Source organism: Botryllus schlosseri, chromosome 2 (assembly GCF_051294905.1).
Source record: "Botryllus schlosseri isolate E-star chromosome 2, Bs_hap1, whole genome shotgun sequence".
Taxonomy (NCBI): domain Eukaryota; kingdom Metazoa; phylum Chordata; class Ascidiacea; order Stolidobranchia; family Styelidae; genus Botryllus; species Botryllus schlosseri.
The window spans coordinates 34,887,448-34,908,010 of record NC_137237.1 but is presented as its reverse complement, the minus strand read 5'-3'; the positions used below and the strand labels follow the sequence as shown (position 1 = coordinate 34,908,010).

Genomic DNA, 20,563 nt, shown 5'->3' with positions numbered 1-20,563 from the left:
TTATGGTCAGAGACATGTCAATTTTCGATGCACGGAGAATAATATCAATGCAATAATCCATATGAATAAGGCATTGCAAATAGGAGGCTGCGCTCAAACAATGACGATGCTCAGCGAGTCATCGAGCCTGCGCAAACCATGTATTGCTATATAACCATAACTTTGACGTACCCGCTACGGATCGATTTCCCAGAAAAAGATTTATTTCAACACAGTTAGGAAGTCATCCGAAACATGGTAACTAAGCATATTTTTTCAGCATTCAAGAGCCATTGTCGGCTAATTCCTTCGCTATTGCCGCTTTCCGAAAATATGGTGTTTGTGGAAGATCATAGGATTTGCCAGTTTTTACGACTTGGTGTATGCGAATGAATCCGTCATTCACTGCGCTTAGGAAGTTCATACATCTAATATAACAATGGTACGGTTTCCACAAAATATTTACCCAAGGTCGACTTAAAAAAAATCGACACTATGAATGATTGCTACGGTACCAGCTTACGGGAAATTCAAAAATTCTAAACGACCCGTGCTATTTACAAAATAGAAATTTGAAGAGCTTCTTGGAGGTACAGAACTTCAATATACAATTAAATAGTATATTCATATTGAAATGAACCCGAATATTTTCGGCTGACACTCGTCAGGGGTAATCGTCAGCAACTAGTAGAGAATTGGAAAGAACATTGTATATCAACAATCGTATCACAAAATATGACGTCACCAGCATGAAATTTCGAATGAGAGAACGTTCAATGTACTATTTTTAGGTGATACACGAACTCCTTTTGTTGACAGAGTTTTGGTTGGTGTATTTTGATAAAAGTTGATTCCAAGGCACACAAATGGAATTGTGAACGACCTCGACCTACGATTCGAAATCGGTCGTCTCGATAATTATTCGCACAAATCGGATTATCCAACAGATGTTTGCCGATGGCAGAATTAATGGCCTTTGATCGATCAGCATCAATCTTAAGTGGATGAGTTAAGGGTGAGCTTTTCACATCGCGTGACGCACGTGTTCTGATAAATCTGGGGACATGTTGGTTTATGCGGTCCTGCAGACGTCTTGACGTTCTTCCCACGTAGCCACAATCACAGTGGCACCTATATTCGTACACTACATTACTTTGTTGAAGTGCAGGAAGCACGTCTTTGCGTGTTGAAGGGAGCAGTTGTGTTGTTGTAAAAATCACATTGGTTTTGACTGTATCGTAACATTTACCGACAGCAGAAATCAATTGTTTTTCAAAGCGGGTGGAAATGGGGCCAATCCAAGGTAGATGGATATAAACATCTTTTATTGTTCGTGCGGTGGGCTCTGCTCGTTTTTCTGCGTTGAATTGCGTTAATTTCCTCTCCATGCCGCGGCTGATGACGTGTTCGGGGTAACCGTTATCAAGTAAGATTTTTCGGATGTAGTCAAGTTCTAAACTCAGTTTGTTACCCGAACATATCATCAACGCTCTATGCACGAGTGTGCCTATGAGGTTAATTTTTCTGCGCCGAGGACTAAATGAATTCCAGCGGAGGTATTGGCCTGTGAATGTCGGTTTTCTGAAAACAGACGTTTCAAATTTGTTGGTATTGCGCTTTTCAACTAATACGTCCAGAAATGATAACGAGTTATTGCGTTCTTTTTCTATTGTGAATTGCAAGGCCGGGTGAAGCGAGTTTAAGCGAATGAGAAATTGGTCACACTCCGATTCATTCCTGAAAATGACAAATGTATCATCTACGTATCGGCGGTACAATAGTGGTTTGGTGGACTCACGCTGGGACAGAAGCTCGCCCTCGTAATACCCTACGAAAATGTTGGCCAAAATAGGTCCCAGGGGACTACCCATGGCTAAGCCGTCTATTTGGCGAAACATGACCTCGTTAAAGCTAAATTCCACGCAGCAAGTTGCCGCTTGTAAAAGTTCAACAAAGACGTTACGCGGGATTGATGGTGGCGGTAACTTACCACCGTACAGCGCGTTGGCACAAATATCAATAGTCTCATGCAGCGGAACGTTCGTAAAAAGACTAGAGATATCAAATGAGCTCAGAAACACGTCTGGATTCGGCAAATCCAGGTTTCGTATTTCGAATTTGATAATACACCTAAAATTGAAAGGCGACTGACCAACCGTTTGTTGACATTGAAGAAAAACGGTGTCCTAACGGCAGAAACATACAGCGCCATCAGACCGACGGGATCGCAAAGACCACGCATGTACGGACTGCCAAAAACTCACAAAGACAATGTCCCAGTGAGACCTATACTTTCCATGATCGGGTCTGCTCACCATCAGCTGGCAAAATGGCTTATTGACATTTTGGAACCGGTTCGGGAATTGTACGGCACGGAATGTGTTCGCGATTCGTTCACGTTCGCTGGTGAAATACGAAACCTGGATTTGCCGAATCCAGACGTGTTTCTGAGCTCATTTGATATCTCTAGTCTTTTTACGAACGTTCCGCTGCATGAGACTATTGATATTTGTGCCAACGCGCTGTACGGTGGTAAGTTACCGCCACCATCAATCCCGCGTAACGTCTTTGTTGAACTTTTACAAGCGGCAACTTGCTGCGTGGAATTTAGCTTTAACGAGGTCATGTTTCGCCAAATAGACGGCTTAGCCATGGGTAGTCCCCTGGGACCTATTTTGGCCAACATTTTCGTAGGGTATTACGAGGGCGAGCTTCTGTCCCAGCGTGAGTCCACCAAACCACTATTGTACCGCCGATACGTAGATGATACATTTGTCATTTTCAGGAATGAATCGGAGTGTGACCAATTTCTCATTCGCTTAAACTCGCTTCACCCGGCCTTGCAATTCACAATAGAAAAAGAACGCAATAACTCGTTATCATTTCTGGACGTATTAGTTGAAAAGCGCAATACCAACAAATTTGAAACGTCTGTTTTCAGAAAACCGACATTCACAGGCCAATACCTCCGCTGGAATTCATTTAGTCCTCGGCGCAGAAAAATTAACCTCATAGGCACACTCGTGCATAGAGCGTTGATGATATGTTCGGGTAACAAACTGAGTTTAGAACTTGACTACATCCGAAAAATCTTACTTGATAACGGTTACCCCGAACACGTCATCAGCCGCGGCATGGAGAGGAAATTAACGCAATTCAACGCAGAAAAACGAGCAGAGCCCACCGCACGAACAATAAAAGATGTTTATATCCATCTACCTTGGATTGGCCCCATTTCCACCCGCTTTGAAAAACAATTGATTTCTGCTGTCGGTAAATGTTACGATACAGTCAAAACCAATGTGATTTTTACAACAACACAACTGCTCCCTTCAACACGCAAAGACGTGCTTCCTGCACTTCAACAAAGTAATGTAGTGTACGAATATAGGTGCCACTGTGATTGTGGCTACGTGGGAAGAACGTCAAGACGTCTGCAGGACCGCATAAACCAACATGTCCCCAGATTTATCAGAACACGTGCGTCACGCGATGTGAAAAGCTCACCCTTAACTCATCCACTTAAGATTGATGCTGATCGATCAAAGGCCATTAATTCTGCCATCGGCAAACATCTGTTGGATAATCCGATTTGTGCGAATAATTATCGAGACGACCGATTTCGAATCGTAGGTCGAGGTCGTTCACAATTCCATTTGTGTGCCTTGGAATCAACTTTTATCAAAATACACCAACCAAAACTCTGTCAACAAAAGGAGTTCGTGTATCACCTAAAAATAGTACATTGAACGTTCTCTCATTCGAAATTTCATGCTGGTGACGTCATATTTTGTGATACGATTGTTGATATACAATGTTCTTTCCAATTCTCTACTAGTTGCTGACGATTACCCCTGACGAGTGTCAGCCGAAAATATTCGGGTTCATTTCAATATGAATATACTATTTAAAATAGAAATTGATATCCGCCAATGATAACTACTGCGGCTGTGAAGTCATGAAGTGTAAATGATGATTGTCACTATTCAGGGGTTGTTTGTTACTATTCCTTTTCGAGATCTTATGTAGAGTGTAGAGATGCTGGGTAATCAAGTTCACCAATTGACACCATAAATCCAAAAGGTGGGGAACACGGTGGATTCACCAATTGACACCATAAATCCAAAAGGTGGGGAACACGGTGGAAAATGGATGGATGGACGGACGGACGGACGGACGGACGGACGGATGGATGGATGGATGGATGGAAGTATAATATGTAATAAACTATATCGGTCCGATTTAAATCATACTATATGTACAAGAAGGTGGACACTGAGCAGTCTGTATAACAGAAATACGTTGTTATGGATGGATATACTCGAGTATGACAACATAAGCTTTAATCCAGTGGTTTTCAAACTCGCCCCTTTAATGATCGTGAAAGATTTCGCGCCCCCTATCGTCATATCAAAAGATATTACCAAGAATAACCAGAATGTTGGCAATCCTAACGCATAGATTGATGGCATGTAATGTGTTGACTTACTAGCTACACAGAAGGAATGAGGACGAGAAAAAGAAACAATTGGAAGTTTGGCCGATGGTGGGAGACCACTCGTGTTACTGCATGTCTCCTAAAGAAAAATTAGACCTCCAGCAGCAATACTTTTCCATCGATAATCTTCTCATCGCGAATCATGAATGAATATACAGTTTGTATCAATGTCGTTTGGGGGTGTGGAGAAGCTTTTGCGATATTTTAGCATCGGGTTGCTTTGCGATAGGTATGGGATGTACGTGAATTCACAAGCTGGTATGTAATCCTGATTTACACAGACAGCATGTATGTAGGTAGGCCAGGGGTGGGCAAACTTTTCAGGTCGCGGGCCGCATTCAACATCTGAATCCATTCGCGGGCCGCACTATATAAAATGCGTTTATAAACCAAAACACAATATTGGTATTTGATTATATAGTGAGGACATGGAGATAATAAATGTGCTTATTTAAAACAAACCAAGCATTGCTTTGATGATATCGTACACGCGTCAGAAAGATAGTGGCGAGATTTCATAGGCTGGTCAACCGCAATAACCAATTTGTCAAAACTATAGAGATGAAATTCGGTTGTCCCGATTCTTCGAACAGGATTGAAATTTAAATCTGTGAGCAGCGATCTGTTCATAGATTTATTAATTTCACTTTGGGTTCAGTTCCAGGACACACATTTCTCACAGAATCATAAATATGTTTGCTTCAAACACGCTTCTACTATGCGTGGATAAAATATAAATGCCTCAATTCTACGCATACAGAGAACGAATCTACCCCTAAGACACGCGCGAACCGTTTTTAGAAGCACATCACTGAAATAATTAAAACTGGAGTGGCAAATCTGAAATCCCACTAGTGATCAGAATTATGGTAATCTCGTTTAGGATTTCTGTGATGTTAGCAGTTGAAACCTTTGAAACTGTGTGGGCCTTGAGATCGGGTTGTCGCGCAAATAATTGAACATAAAATATAAAATAGGAAGTATTTACCTTAGAACAGTGGTTCTCAAACTTTTTAAGAGACGCCCCCCCCCCCCCCCCCCGTATGATGGCTAAAGATTTCGCGCCCCCTTTTCGCCATATGAAAAAACGCAACCAGGTTGCTAGTAAACCTAACGGATAGTTTGTTGGCATGGAAGGTTACGACTATGGATGAGAGATTTTTGAATGTGAAATTTAGAGTAAATACAGAGAAATAATCACGAAATTGTTGGTAAATCGCGAGGAGTGCGAAAATTTTTTTCAGTTCAGCTAAGGTTCGCGCCCCACTTCTGATGCTTTCACGCCTCCCAGTCTGAGAGCCACTGTCTCAGAATTATCACGGTGAAATATACTAAGAAATAGTTTAATCAAGTTCATGCATTATTTCGATTCCTAGCATTTTATCTATATTTTTAAAAAGTTTCTTTAGACTCTCGCGGGCCGCACAGAACGGTGTTGCGGGCCGCATGCTGCCCGCGGGCCGTAGTTTGCCCACCCCTGAGGTAGGCGGTAAAATTACAGTCTGAGTGGCAAATGTACAATGTAGATTGGATATACTGGAGGTGACTGTAACATTACAATCAGGTGTGTAAAGTGAGATTGCCGGACGAGTGTAACTTAAATTAACATTGACTAACGGTAATGTTAAATTACCACGAAATGTCTGGCTACCGTGCTTCCAAACATTTCGCGGTAAATCGAGTTTTTTTTTACAGTGTACATTGATGATTTATTTGCGCGATTGGGAAGGCAGCTGAAGATTGTTTAGATCGCATAATTCAAAACAATTTGCTGAGCTCTATTTACTGTGATGAAACTGTCATATTGGCGACTATATCCAGCCTGGCAATGCACACATGAGCCCCAAAACCGCTGCATAAATTTTATTGGCCGTTACTTTCTGGGAAATATATTTGGTGATTCTATATATATTTCACCCCAATCTCGGACGGAAATTCTGCACTCTCCGCGAAAACATCCTCACAATTTATCCGTCTTTTTCTGTCTCATTCTATTTTTGCGAATGTATAATACTTGTAAATAGCGAAAAATAAGTAAGTTACAAAATATGATGAAGTAGTATTAGAAGTAACGGAAAACTAGATTTAGGCTATTCGAGTAAGTACTGCAAGTAGGTGAAAACTACTTGAGTAATCCAAAGAAGTGGAAGTACTTCGCTAGTTACCACTTCTGTCTGCCCTTTCATCTAGTCAGCAATTGCAATGACGTTGTCCAGTTTCGCAGTTGCTCATAAAACCATATATAGGCTACAGGTCTCTGTCATATATAAGCGTCTATAAGTCGATATAATGATACTAAAATATCTAAAACTATATTGTGCTGTAGACCAAATCAATCCTGCCGCACCCCGACATTTAGTGACCTCCGTTCCGGGAGAGTTGCTGGGAAGTATTGAATTCAAAGTTTTGCTGATACATTGTACACAGAAGAGTGCGTCGTACCGCCGAATCGTAGCGCGTATCAGGTATCACTGTAGATCGTTGTTATTTTTAAAATATGAGCTGCGTCGCTTGAGTGGGTTTAAATACTTGCCATTGGAATTTTACCGAATACAAAATAGAACTCTTCACGTTTGTCAAATCCTTCGCACTTCTATGAACGTTAACCGTTACTACGCCACAATTGAAATCGCCTTTGAGTCGATGGTTATCGTTTGTGAACCGAATTTAAGCACAATTTTGTAATTTTTGTAACACGACAGGATAGCGTGTCTGTAATACAATATTTATTCTTGAATTTCCACAGCGTGAATCGGTCGCTTCACTGCGTGATAATTCGTGCCAAAGAGTGTTCCTCTCCTATAAATAGGTAAGGATTGATTGAGCAACCAATGGTGCATAACATGTTTGAATTTGAAGAGCTTCTTGGAGGTACAGAACTTCAATATACAATTAAATAGTATATTCATATTGAAATGAACTCGAATATTTTCGGCTGACACTCGTCAGGGGTAATCGTCAGCAACTAGTAGAGAATTGGAAAGAACATTGTATATCAACAATCGTATCACAAAATTTGACGTCACCAGCATGAAATTTCGAATGAGAGGGCGTTCAATGTACTATTTTTAGGTGGTACACGAACTCCTTTTGTTGACAGAGTTTTGGTTGGTGTATTTTGATAAAAGTTGATTCCAAGGCACACAAATGGAATTGTGAACGGCCTCGCCCTACGATTCGAAATCGGTCGTCTCGATAATTATTCGCACAAATCGGATTATCCAACAGATGTTTGCCGATGGCAGAATTAATGGCCTTTGATCGATCAGCATCAATCTTAAGTGGATGAGTTAAGGGTGAGCTTTTCATTGAGCGTGACGCACGTGTTCTGATAAATTTTGTGATACGATTGTTGATATACAATGTCCTTTCCAATTCTCTACTAGTTGCTGACGATTACCCCTGGCGAGTATCAGCCGAAAATATTCGGGTTCATTTCAATATGAATATACTATTTAATGTTTGAATTTGTTTCACACTGATTACGCTATTGGAAATAGGCATCCTTCACCACGGTAACTTCTCCGTCTGATAGTTCTTGAATGTGAAATGTCAACTTGTAAGGCAAACGTGTGCGAGGTTGTGGTTGTTTGTGGTATTCATGGTGTTTGATGATTAAAAAATGGTAATTTACTCCTAGCCGATGGTCCGTATTTTTGATTCCGTAACTGCCGACATGTAGCACGCCCCACTTCTAGTACTTTTGAGACACCGCTCACGCGGATGAGATGACGGAGATGTGCCTACGTCTGAGATGGTTCGTAAGCTTGATTACGTCGTCTGGCGTCTTCAAGTAAGTTTAGTAGATCCAATGAATCGAAATCCAGAACACAAAAGGATTCATATCGTCTTGTTCGACCTGGCCTTGCTAAATAATAATATTTACACTTAGTTAGCTTGTGCTTACCGATGTCTACCATTCAGCGCAGTTGGTCAAGCGCCAGAATCACTACACTATACCCAGATGTCAGTGGTTCGAATCCCGGTTCGGACACAAATTCTATGTGTCGGAGGTTTCTCTGGGCGGCTAGTCGCTGACCTGACTGCCGTAGCAGCGTTTCCAAAGCCCCGAGTGAAGGTGAGTCTAAGGCAGCAAATCTCAAGCTATGAGCGCATGAAAAACGACAGATACCGATGATGAAAGAGAGCGAGCATAGACGTCGTCCGAAACATCACAAAGGGCTGAATTACTGAAACCATTGTCGTGGCAGAAATGACCAAGGGCTGGCAACATACGGCCCGCGGGCCGGAGCCGGCCGCGCAGGGATTTTGACCGGCCCGCAGAGAGTTTCTATCGTGAAAGTGAAATTCAAATCTGAAAGTACAATATTGAAATGAACCCATTTATTTTCAGCAAACAGTAGAGAATTGGAAAGAACATTGTTTATTAACATCGTAGAAAACGCGCATCACGCTCGGTGAAAAGCTCGGTGAAGCTAAAGTTTGATGCTGAACGATCAACGGCCAGAAACTATGCCATTGGCAAACATTTGTTTGATAATCCCGCTCGTGCAAAAAATTATCCAGACGACAGATTTCGCGTCATCGGAAGGGGCCGCTCACACTTTCATCCGTGTGCATGCCTTGGAGTGGAACTTTATCAAAATACATCAGCAGAAAGAGTTTGTGTAAAATCTTTAAATTGTACATCGAACGCTCTCTTATTTTAGATTACATTCCAAGCAGGTGACGTCATATTTTGTGATACGATTGTTAATATACAATGTTCTCTCCAATTCTCTACTAGTTGCTGACGATTACCCCGAATATAAATATACTGTTCAATATACAATTCAATTATATATTGAAGTTCTGTACCTCCGAGAAGCACTTTAATCTGAAAGCATCGACAAATTTCATGCGTCACAGAATGAATCCAAGTTTGCCAACCTGGGAAATACGGACATGGAACTACTTGCTCTGTTCGGGTGTACCTGTACTCTGTACATATATTTTCGACCGTGAACATTACCGAGACAAAGCTACGTTCCAATATAACTGATGTTAACGTGCAGGCTTTACTAAGGGTTTTTACATACAACATGTAACCAGCATCCAAAGACATTGTTGACAACTCTGATCAGCCACAGATGTCCAATTGACTTCAACAGCTACTGTTTAGGGATGGTGTGAACGTGAGGTTCACGTTCGCGTTCTGTGTGTGAACCTCAGAAAAATAAAGGTTCACGTTTACAAACGAACCTTTGTATAGGTTCTGTACTACGAACCTTTTCCATATATTACAATTTTCACTTCATTATAACATGTTTGATTGAAATTGATTGCATTTCAACTGCGGTCCACTATATGCATGGCGCTGGCAGCATAAGAAATTAACAGTAAACTAACGGGCACATTGACGATCTCAAATATTTTACTTGCTTTGCTACAATGGTTTGCTCGAAAATTTAGTGATTATCTGCTGTGAGCTTGACCCGCAATCACACAACATCTAGGGCGAACTACACCACATGGAGGTAGTCAGCGAATGATGTTTATTCAACCAATCAATGAAGTTGATATCGTTGTCTGATGTAACAAATCTAGCACGCGTACAAGGTACATCTTCATTTCATATGTTTATTGTATCACAAAAACCAAATCCGTGTGATTGGTGTGTTGGCTACTGCTGTATAACTTGTTGGTGGGGTAACATCGGTAGCAACTATAGAAACCCGTTTTACACTCTACTCAATATCGACGTACCAATACTAATACGCCGAATGCATTGTCCGGTCTGGCCTAGGCCGTTAAGGCGTAAGCTTATATTCCGTTGCAAGTCCTCGTCGAAATTGTTAGGAGTTACTGATTTTGTGGGTTAATATTGTATCATATGATTGGCCCAGTTGATACATTCGGCTACGTTAAAAACGTCAATATGTACTTCAGCATTGTGGCATTATGTGGCCCAAGTTGGCGCTAGGTATCGTGTTCATTAATATAGGCCAGGGGTCGGCAACCTTTTGCTAGTCGCGGGCCAGATTTCGGGTGTACAACTTTTTGGCGGGCCGGAATTTTTCTTAGTACTTTATTTTACGCTCACTTCGGTGTATTATCCTACATTGCTGCAATCTCAATCATACCAATCAGAAGACACATGTATTTACACTTCAACAACACAGAATAAATGTGACAATAGACACTTACGTGACCTTTGACACGAACCAATCAGGTTGCAGCAGGATGTAAACAAAGAACAAGCCCGGGCAAGCTTACTATGAGCTCTTATGGAAAAAGGTTGAAAAATGAAGGTTTTAAGCAAGATTACGTTGAATTGGGGATGATTGGCCTTAATGAATCGTAATAGCGTAGAGCCAGTATGTGGTTGCAGCTTTTAATCTAGGATGAACATGAATGGTGGCAAGTACGCACCAGCGTGCTGTGTCCAAATGCACGGGTTTTTGACAACTTTTCTGATTAAGCGACGATTGTTGTATACTATACTATAGGATTGTGGTAATGCATATTTTGACGATTTCATAGGCTCCAGGTCTCGAGCAAAATTTTCAAGCATATCTCATGTTCAGAAATATATATACTATAAAATATAGCTGCTGCCACACATCACAATTTTTGTGTATTGATTATGAAACTTGAAAGCTATGGAGATTCTATCGAATTTATGGATTTGAGTGGAACAGCATCTTCTTCTAACACCGCGGAGGAAGCTACGAAGTATTTTATGGAGCGCTATGCACACGATTTAGGGATAAAGATTGAGGAGACAATCTACTCTTTTTAGAAGCAATATTCTAGTGAACAGCCAATGTTATGGCAACTTGCGGAAAAGTGAGATAACACACTCAATGGAAATACACGTTCTCGGAAAATCCATTATTGATTCGTCTTGCACTTGTAAGACAGGGTAAGTAAGGAAAAGGACATTTTTTCAGAGACTCCTTCAATAGATATTTTAACCATGATTTATTTTCATATTAGGTTCTGATATATGCTCTCATGCATATGCATTGATTAAGACAATCCAGCACCTGAAGCTAAAAGGACTACATTGTGATTTGCATCAGCATCAGTGAGCTCCATCGTGATTAACAAGCAATCTCTCCACCGTACTCGCAACCGATCAACTCCTGCCTCAAGGTAGATTTTGGTGTATCTGGTGTCTTCAGTTTTATAACATTCCATCAAACACAAATAATCCTAGAACATTTTCATCTGGAGAATTGTTCATTCAACAAATTGGGCATCTAAATGAGCTTCAATAATGCACACCACTGGAATATCTAGACATGCACTGTTGGTACAGACTGACCATGGCACCGCGCAATTACGATCCGTAGCATGCTATTAGGCATTACGATATTGACAATGGAACTGAATTTGCACAATTGCCGAATATGTTGCGTCATTCATTTTTAATTTTCAATCTTGAATTAGAGTATGCAATTAGTCCATATATATTTGGTTAGTTGTGATACCCAATGCTGCATAGTATGACACCAGACAAAATTTTATACTCCTTGATTCTTCCGATCAGCTGTTCAATATGAATACGTTCTCTCACCATCTTTCTTGTTGTGGAACAGTCTGGCTCAGGCATTTGAAGGTGTGTAAATCACGTGCAGGAATATTTAAATCTCGATTCAATTTCTTGATTTCAGACTCAATGGTGAATCCCTTTTCTGCCATGATAGCATTGCCTGGCTCACCATAGCTGAACTCCATCATTTTCTTACATTTCTTGTCGAATCCACATATTTAACTAATATTTCGATCTTAAATGCTCCCTGTAAATAGTTCCTGCACAAAAGTAAGTCTACCACCATCCATCAATCCTTTCAAAGTTGTTGTATGTGATTTATTGACAGTCAATAATCATTCTAGATTTGAGAAATCATGAATGAATGCAAATGGTGCATTTTTAAGAACCACATATCTACATGGCCAAATCGCGATTTAATGAAGCAGTTACATATGGCTGACCCAATGGTTAAATACTATGCTTACAGCAATACTATAAATTTGACGTCAGTAGGATAAGTCGGGCAATTCAGAAAGAATTTAATGTAGTCTAGCATAAAATTTCAGCTTCTCCGCATCTTTTAAAATTATGATGCTCCTCTGAGAACTGAACTTCACTAGCAATAATTGTCCGCCAATTTGTAATTTTCCTGGACGAGTTTACTGTTTTGTGCTTCTATACTTCTTCCAGAAATTTGATTTTCTTGCATTTTATCCATCGACTTCCTCTTTCTGCAGCTTCATAAAAGATATCCATCAAGCCTGCACAAAATATATAATATGTTTATTTTACAGAGCAATACTGCTGTGCAGGCACCTATCAAGGCGTACTCGTCCGACTCGTACAACGTATCACCGCTACCAATTTCAACTATTCGTCTCATTATTGAATATATTGTTTTCAACAATTTCAATACATTACACACCATCAAGCAACAAAACTGGAGTGGAATAAAACGAGACACACACCAAGTCGATTGTGGCATCAAGTGTGACTGCATTTCAGATTGGACTCATTTTGAAACACAGAATTGTTTCATCTAGATCAGTGGTTCCCAACCTTTTTGACCTATCGCCCCCTTTTCAAGGTCAATACCGATCATCGCCCCCCAAATTTTGTGTACCGAAAATTGGGCATACAAACCTGTAATCACCGGCGGGTTGACTAAAAAAAAGGGTCAAATTTTCGGCTCGATGTCTAATTTGACACACTTTTGTAACTAAATTTCCGTGGGTTGACTAAAAAAAAAAATCAAAAAATTGTCAGCCGTTTTGACGCGTCATCGCCCCCCCCCCCGAATCGCCCCCTTCGCTATTTTCGCCCCCTTTGTCCATTTTCGCCCCCCTAGACCGCCAAATCGCCCATGTTGGGAACCGCTGATCTAGATTCTAGATTATGTCACGATTCAATATTTTTGGTACAATAATAGATATGTCATTTTCTTAATAAAATGAGAATTCAGATGACTACAAGGAAGTCCACATGCCTTTATCCAGATTTTACATTCTTCCATGCATGTCATTGGCTCTGGGAAAGGTAAAAGCGCACACCAGGAACGGTCTGGGTAGCCATCTCCATGTTACGCAGGCTATTAGCACAGTATTTATCCTGATAGATACAATACACGAGCTAGAACAAAAAATGACGATTTCAGCCGGGAACAGATCATGTTGACTAACATATATCATATTAATATGATCATTGAATATGCAGACAAGTGTCCAGTGTAACAGTAATTTGCTAGATAATGATACAGACTGTAGACTACTATATACAAATGTCGATTCCATAAATAGAACGCATATAACGCCACATAATGGATACCACACACATCCTGACTCAATATTCCTCTAATACATTCTATTCGCTACGACAATCCTATAGTATACGACTAAGGATAATACAGCAATAGTTGCTTCATCCGAAAAGTTGTCAGAAATTCATTCAGTTGGACATACCATGCTGATGCGTACTTGCCATCATTCATGCTTATTGTAGGTTATAACACTGCATATACATACTAGCTCTACGTTATTACCATTCACCAAAGCCAGCTATTCCCAATTCAATGTAATTTTGCTAAAAACCTATATTTTTCAACCCCTTTCCATAAGAGCTCATAGTAAGCTTGCCCGGGCTTGTTCTTTGTTTACATCCTACTGCAACCTGATTGGTTCGTGTCAAAGGTCACGTAAGTGTCTATTGACGCAGCTTGCTTGTGAAAGGTTTTCAACTTCTGGTAATAAGTCAGATGAAACATTAATCAGACCCTATTCAAAATGGACGTCCGAAATACGTGATCTTAGCTTGCTCTTCGTGAATTTCATTGTTCAAAACTATTGGTCACATGCGTACGTGCTTCCAAAAATCGATGCAATTTCTTTTGCATTGTTGGTCAAGCTGGGATAAAGACCAATTTCAAGAACGTACTCTTACGTTGCGTCCCAATGCCAATCTCCATAACAATGGAAAATTCGGGGCTGATTGTGGGAGTTCCAGGGCCACGAGCGGAATAAAATTTATATTGTCGTAATCAGTGCAGAGTCAGCTTTCGATTGATACCCGTTTTACCAAATTTATTGCTCAACAACACTCTAAAGTTCATTAGCGTTTATGAGACGGAAAATAAAACGCCAAAAGTGAGTCGAATTTTACCGCCTGATTGCGTTTCATATTGCGTGTCACGCTTTTTTGCGTTTTAGGTAACGCTGTCGTGTTTAATATTGTCACATAGCTCGATATGAAAACTACTAACCCTGACGTGTTCAACAATGACGCAGAACTGAAATGAAACGAATTTTATTGCAAAAAGCACCAACTCATTTGAAACATAGGTGCAACGTGCAGTGACATTACAAACGTTACGCGGACAGATGATGAGCAAGCGACATAATTGGATTTCTAGAATTATATAGTTGTCCGAATCTGTCACCGATAAGTGTCTTTTGAATAAATCCGAGGATAATAAATGATTTTGGGTACGCAAGGTCCCAGGCATAGTAACAAGACATCAGGTCAATGACCATGCCTGGGATTCCTTGATCTTTTGTGCAGGGTATAGTGATTTCATCCACGAACACTTTACCCTGATGAACTCCCGACTCATGGATGGCGATAAGTGGGTGCAAGGGGTCCAGTTTTAGGCATTCAACTTTAACATCATGTGCCTGAAATAATAAAAATGGATAAGTCATTCTATAATGCGGTTATTATTATCTGTTGTCAAAATATCAAATCATGACCACCATTACCAGATGAGATTGCTGAGGGACTGGCTAGCAAGAATAGAACTTGGAGACCTGACTCCTTTACACACATTTAACACTAATTGATCGCACGCTAAGAGTAACATCAGTGACGGAATACTTTCACTTTTTCCGTATACTCAAGAAGGTTCTGCCTTGGGCATTAGTCACAAAGATGCACCTTGCAATTGAAAAGGTGGGTGAAATTTACGGCATTTCCTTCACTCTACTGTTGTACCATGGCTGACTACTTGGACCACCTCTGGACAGCCCTCTCACCCACAATACTCGGCAAGATATCATGGCTCAAAAACCTATAATTACGTGCTGGACGGCAATAGCGAGCAACTTTGATGTTGATTTTAGGCGCTTATCTGTCAATTCTTTTTGGAGGAATAGGAGACCTTTCAACTCTTTACTTTCATCTTCTTCCTGGAAAATATCATTTTAACAATGTTGTGATTAGGTCACGTGCATATATCCATGTATGTGGAGTACTTGGTAAATACAATTGTAATAAGTTGAAATATTAGCTACGGTTTTCTTGACTTGATCTAAATCAGAGGTTCACAAACCTTTTAGACCAGCGATTCCCAACTGCGGCTTACATTAACTTTACTTCTACTGCTGATAGACTTCTACAGATATTTGTCGGCGACGAGCTTTTGCACATATTACTAGCGTCTAGTAACGGCTAATGGCGAAGCGTAAATAGCAATAAGTTTTATACTACTCCGCGTATATTACCTGGCAAACTTTTTCATGTGTAATTATGAAGAGTTACAATGTAATTCCATAGGTGGAAAATAGGCAAATTATACCGATTCCATCCATATAGCTGGGTTTAAATCAGGTTAGTTTGACACAGGGTTGTAAGGACTCAAATCCGATTCGAGTTACAATTTTCTGATGACTCGAGTCATTTTCTCAAAATACGGAAATGACTCGACTTGAGTCAAACTGTGTATTGACTCGACTTGGACTCGAGTCATTGCGCATGACTCGAACCAGGTCACATTTCTCGAGACTTAACTGGCCAAGACTTCATTGTTATTTCGAAGAATAGTAAAGTAATTACACTACTCGGGTTTTGTCTATTGGTATCGGTACTCGAAAATGTGACTAGAAAGTGCTAAAAGTGGGTAAAATTAGTATATTATTAATGCGAACTTTTCGATATCAACAAACAGGTATAAAAATTGGGTTTAACAAGACCTCAACTGGAAACTCAGCAGTCAAAACAATGACTTGGACTCAGAGTCATAATACCATGACTTGAACTCCGCCCTGTGCTTGATGACTTAGACTTGACTCAGTGGTGAATTGAAAATGACCCGACATGACTCGAGTTAAAACTATATAAGTGTGATTGACTTGTGACAGGGTTACAACCCTGGTTTGACATGTATACCAGTTGTACTTTTCTGCCCCCTTCTTTCAAAATCATCCCTTAGGGGGTTCCACTTTGATCTAAAATTCTAAATGATTGTCAAATAATGCTGCGAAAAACAGTAGGTAGGTGAATGATAAATGATCTAGTATACGGTACTGACCGTTTCTCCAGACATTGCACCGATCATTGTACCCACGGTGGAAAGCATAGTGCGGTATCGCTGTATGATTTCTGCTGCCGAGCGCGATGTCAAAAGCTCGAATTCTTCTCGGATCTGAAAAAAGGGCATTACTATGTTATCATCAGTTATCACTCGGGCAAGTTTTTGCAGCTTTTGCAACTTTTTTTACAGCTTCTGACAGCTTGGCGGGTACTCATAATCTACGTACCATGGTGTTTTAAGCTGTTTGGAGAGATTTTATAGTGCAACTTTTCTCTATTTTTATAGCCAATTTTTATTGCAACTTTTATCAAATATTGCATAAAAATGTAAAGGAGTGATTTAGTAACCATGCTATTAACTATTTTTAGTATTGTTCTACTCCCTTCAGTTTACATAACGAAGAGCCATATGATAGGTTAGCTGCATCTCAGTGTTATCTATGACACACCGGATAGAAGTTCGACTCCCCCTGCCCAGCACAACGTTGCCCGAATAATATTTAAATAGATCGCTTTATTTATTCTGTCGTTTAAATTTGAAATAGTTTTCCCATTTCACGAACGCCCAGATGAGACAGCTGAAAATTACATTTCCACTGGGTCCACTTCTTCTGGTATTCCCGCATTGCATAATTTTCTTGCTGTGTGCCGGGATGAAATGTAATTTTGGGCGGTTTCGTCAGACCGCAAAACAGCGAAATAACAAATTTGACAGCTGTGCAGGAACTAGGTTAAACAACTGAGCCTTTTGAGTATCTCGTACCTCGATAATTCAACAAAAAATCTAAATGCAACTTTTTACTACAACGTTTGTCAAAATTAAAGGCAACTTTCTCGCGATTTTAGTGCAAAAAAAAACTTGCCCTAGTTATCACGTAATCACTGAAAATGAGAGTAAATTGAGCACATTCTTTCCAAGAGTTAACATACTCACTAGATTCACATTGAAAAGATCAGGAAAGTTCCTTAGTATTTGTCGCACACTTTGTGTTGTCATTTCTGCCAATACACCGCGACGCGAGCGATGCAATTTTCGAAACAGAACGCCGATCTTTGCCTAGTCCGGAGAATGTTTTGCATGCCTTTTCATCAGACTTGCTTCGTTCCCGAACTCTGCTTGGTCAACGCCTTGAGGAAATATTACCCAAGGGTTACGAAAACAGGGAACTGATTGAGACTATGATAGATGCTACCTTCGATTGTATATAATGGTATCTTGATCGTTCTCTTTTTCCTGTGACGAATGTTTCGTATCTTTTGTAAGAGTTTTTTCGAGAAATGTGTCTGTAATTGAGAAACTCGGTAAATGACTATAGATCGAGAAACGTGTAATATACACTTACCCAGTGATTACGCCCAATAAATTGCAGGCATGTATACTTTTGACAAAGCAGTCTCGAGAATTCGAAAATTCTCCTTTGGATGTCATATCAACTTGTGATAAGACATTGTATGCACTCCTCCACAACCGCATTGATACAATGGGCAACTCTTCCATGTTGCAATGCGAATGCAACATGGGCACTGAATTTGGGTGATGTCATTTTTTTGCTGGTAGTTGCGATTCCGGGTTCACTACTTCCTCGATTTGTTTAAACTTCTTCCGCCTAAAATGTGATAGTACTCAATTTATGCGAGCATTCGATGGAATATAGTTCTGCAAATGTTCACACCGGAATGCAAGTACTTGATGTAGGCAAGACAGGCGAGTACTACGTACTAACTTCTCTTTCCATCTGAGTGACTTCACTTTTCTGTAAAATATACTTCCATGTAAAGGAGAATGCAATAATTACTTTAATAAGTTCTACACATATCAAGAGCTTGTGATCGAGAAGTCAGTGGATGTTCAAAATCACTATTTGGAGCATGAACATGGGATACTACATTGATCTCGCTGTGTTCGATAGACGTCAACTACTTCTGCAAGACAAGATTAGATGATAAATATCACTCCCTTTCTACAATGGAAAATTCGTAGCTACGAATATGGAAACAATATACTCACATCTCTCAGGCTCATCAAACGACGCATGATACCACTTTGAAATTAATTTTAATTGAATCATCATCCAATAGTAATCCAAAAGCCGAGCTACATACTTCATTTTCTGAAAGAAAATACATATTGTTTAGTCCCAAACGTATGAAATAATAATCACACCAATAGCTTTAGCAGGACAACCTTCAAAAGCACCACACCTGATCAACATTCTAGCTAATAATATACTGTGTGTCATCAATTTTGAGACTGATTTGTAGCCATGGATAGTTGAAGTCAGAAGATTTGCAGAGCTTAACAGCATCACTACTCCCCGATGCTTGTACAAACGTTTTAACGCAATTGAATTCAGGGTAGCTGTTTTGACAAGAACCTAGACCAGTCTTTACAAATATAGAGATTTACATGGTGGTGGGAACCTTGAATCACAGGCTGAGAATTCTTGATAGATATATACTTGTATGCAGAACAAGAAATTACACAAATATCTTCGGCATTATCGTTACACTGCTCGTAAAATGTATAAATAAGTATGCACGCTGATGCAGGTATCATATGATGCAACGTTACCGGTACAACACAAAATTGAAGAACAGTTGTAGGCTGTGCCATCTGTATCTAAAGCGTACAATCGACCAAGAAACATTGCTGCACGTTAGAAAATAATAGTCGAGCTGTATACATGTAAAACAGCGCTATTTGTCATAACCTTATCAAACAGAACCTACCGTAATAGCTTTCTATGATTTGCGTGATCAATATACTTAACACTTACCGTTCAATAAGTAGACGTGTCTCTGCTTTATACCGAGTCCTAGCAGAAAATGGCCAATTTTAATTCCATGGCGGCCAACTACGAACAACTCTTGCAGCCAACTTCACTCAACGGAATATTTTGTGAACGTTCTCACTCTTCTCGCGATTGTCACAATATCGATCGTGCGATACCACGTCGTTTGTGACGTAATATTACGAGAAGAGGAAAATGAGGAATGAACTCCATTTAGCTCACCTTAATGTCACTCACGCGAAAACAGACGTCGCTCTCTCTCTATGCCGGTGTTTACTTCACACTCACGCATCTCGAGAGATGGAAAAAAGTCATATTGTGTTTTAACGTAACGCTTGGAATTTAGAGTGAAGCTGGTCAAAATTGACAGTCAAATTGCCTGGAGCCAAATGGAAATTATGACGTGATACAATTTCACTGAGGTGTGAGATTTGCCTGTGTCGACACCATATAGGACACTATCAGTGGTCGCTTTTGCGGTAGGCGAGGTAGGCGGTCGCCTAGGGCCCCCCTGGTTGATTTACGCGCTTTCGAGGCCCCCCCTCCTCGGTTTACGCGCTTTTTCCAACTATTTCTCCGGTTTACGAGCTTTTTTTCAAGTATTACCATTTTCTGAATAACCGCGGAATCCTTGTATCCATAAAGAATATGGTATTGTACCGTAAAGACAGGTCAATCATCAAATCTCATTTTTTAGTAATCATTTTACGAATAACCACAAAAATCCATGCGCCAATTTAGAATATGGTACCGTAAGCAGTAGTCGATCATTAAATTTCTGCGCTAGTTGCAAGAGCTCACTTTGATGTGATGATCTCTATCTATTTTGCCTTTAGCTAAAGGGCCCCCCTCCTACATATACGTAAATGTTATCATTTTGCAAATAACTGAAAATACATGTACCCATGTAGAATGTAATACCGCACACAGAAGTCAATCATTAAATTACTGCACCTGCTAAAAGCTTACTTTGATTTTATGAGGGGGGGGGTTCCTTCTTCATTTACGCGATTT

The 20,563-nt window shown here is 40.2% G+C and overlaps 1 protein-coding gene and 1 long non-coding RNA gene across 2 annotated transcripts in view; one reads left to right on the top strand and one right to left on the bottom strand.

Annotated features, from left to right (window-relative positions):
- Positions 1-19,660, bottom strand: part of LOC145458756 (rhodopsin-like) — a 321,540-nt gene extending 301,880 nt beyond the window's left edge. Inside the window, exons 1-6 of the mRNA XM_080337226.1 lie at positions 19,535-19,660; positions 18,766-18,868; positions 18,101-18,364; positions 17,951-18,041; positions 17,692-17,870; positions 16,515-16,869 (exon numbers count right to left, since the gene is read on the bottom strand). The gene's annotated coding sequence lies outside the window, so the exon portion shown is untranslated. The remainder of the gene's footprint in view (positions 1-16,514; positions 16,870-17,691; positions 17,871-17,950; positions 18,042-18,100; positions 18,365-18,765; positions 18,869-19,534) is intronic.
- Positions 11,204-13,037, top strand: LOC145434503 (uncharacterized). The gene is made up of 3 exons (XR_013913424.1): positions 11,204-11,342; positions 11,417-11,575; positions 12,752-13,037. It is a non-coding gene; the product is annotated as an uncharacterized LOC145434503 (long non-coding RNA).
- Positions 19,661-20,563: the final 903 nt, after the last annotated feature.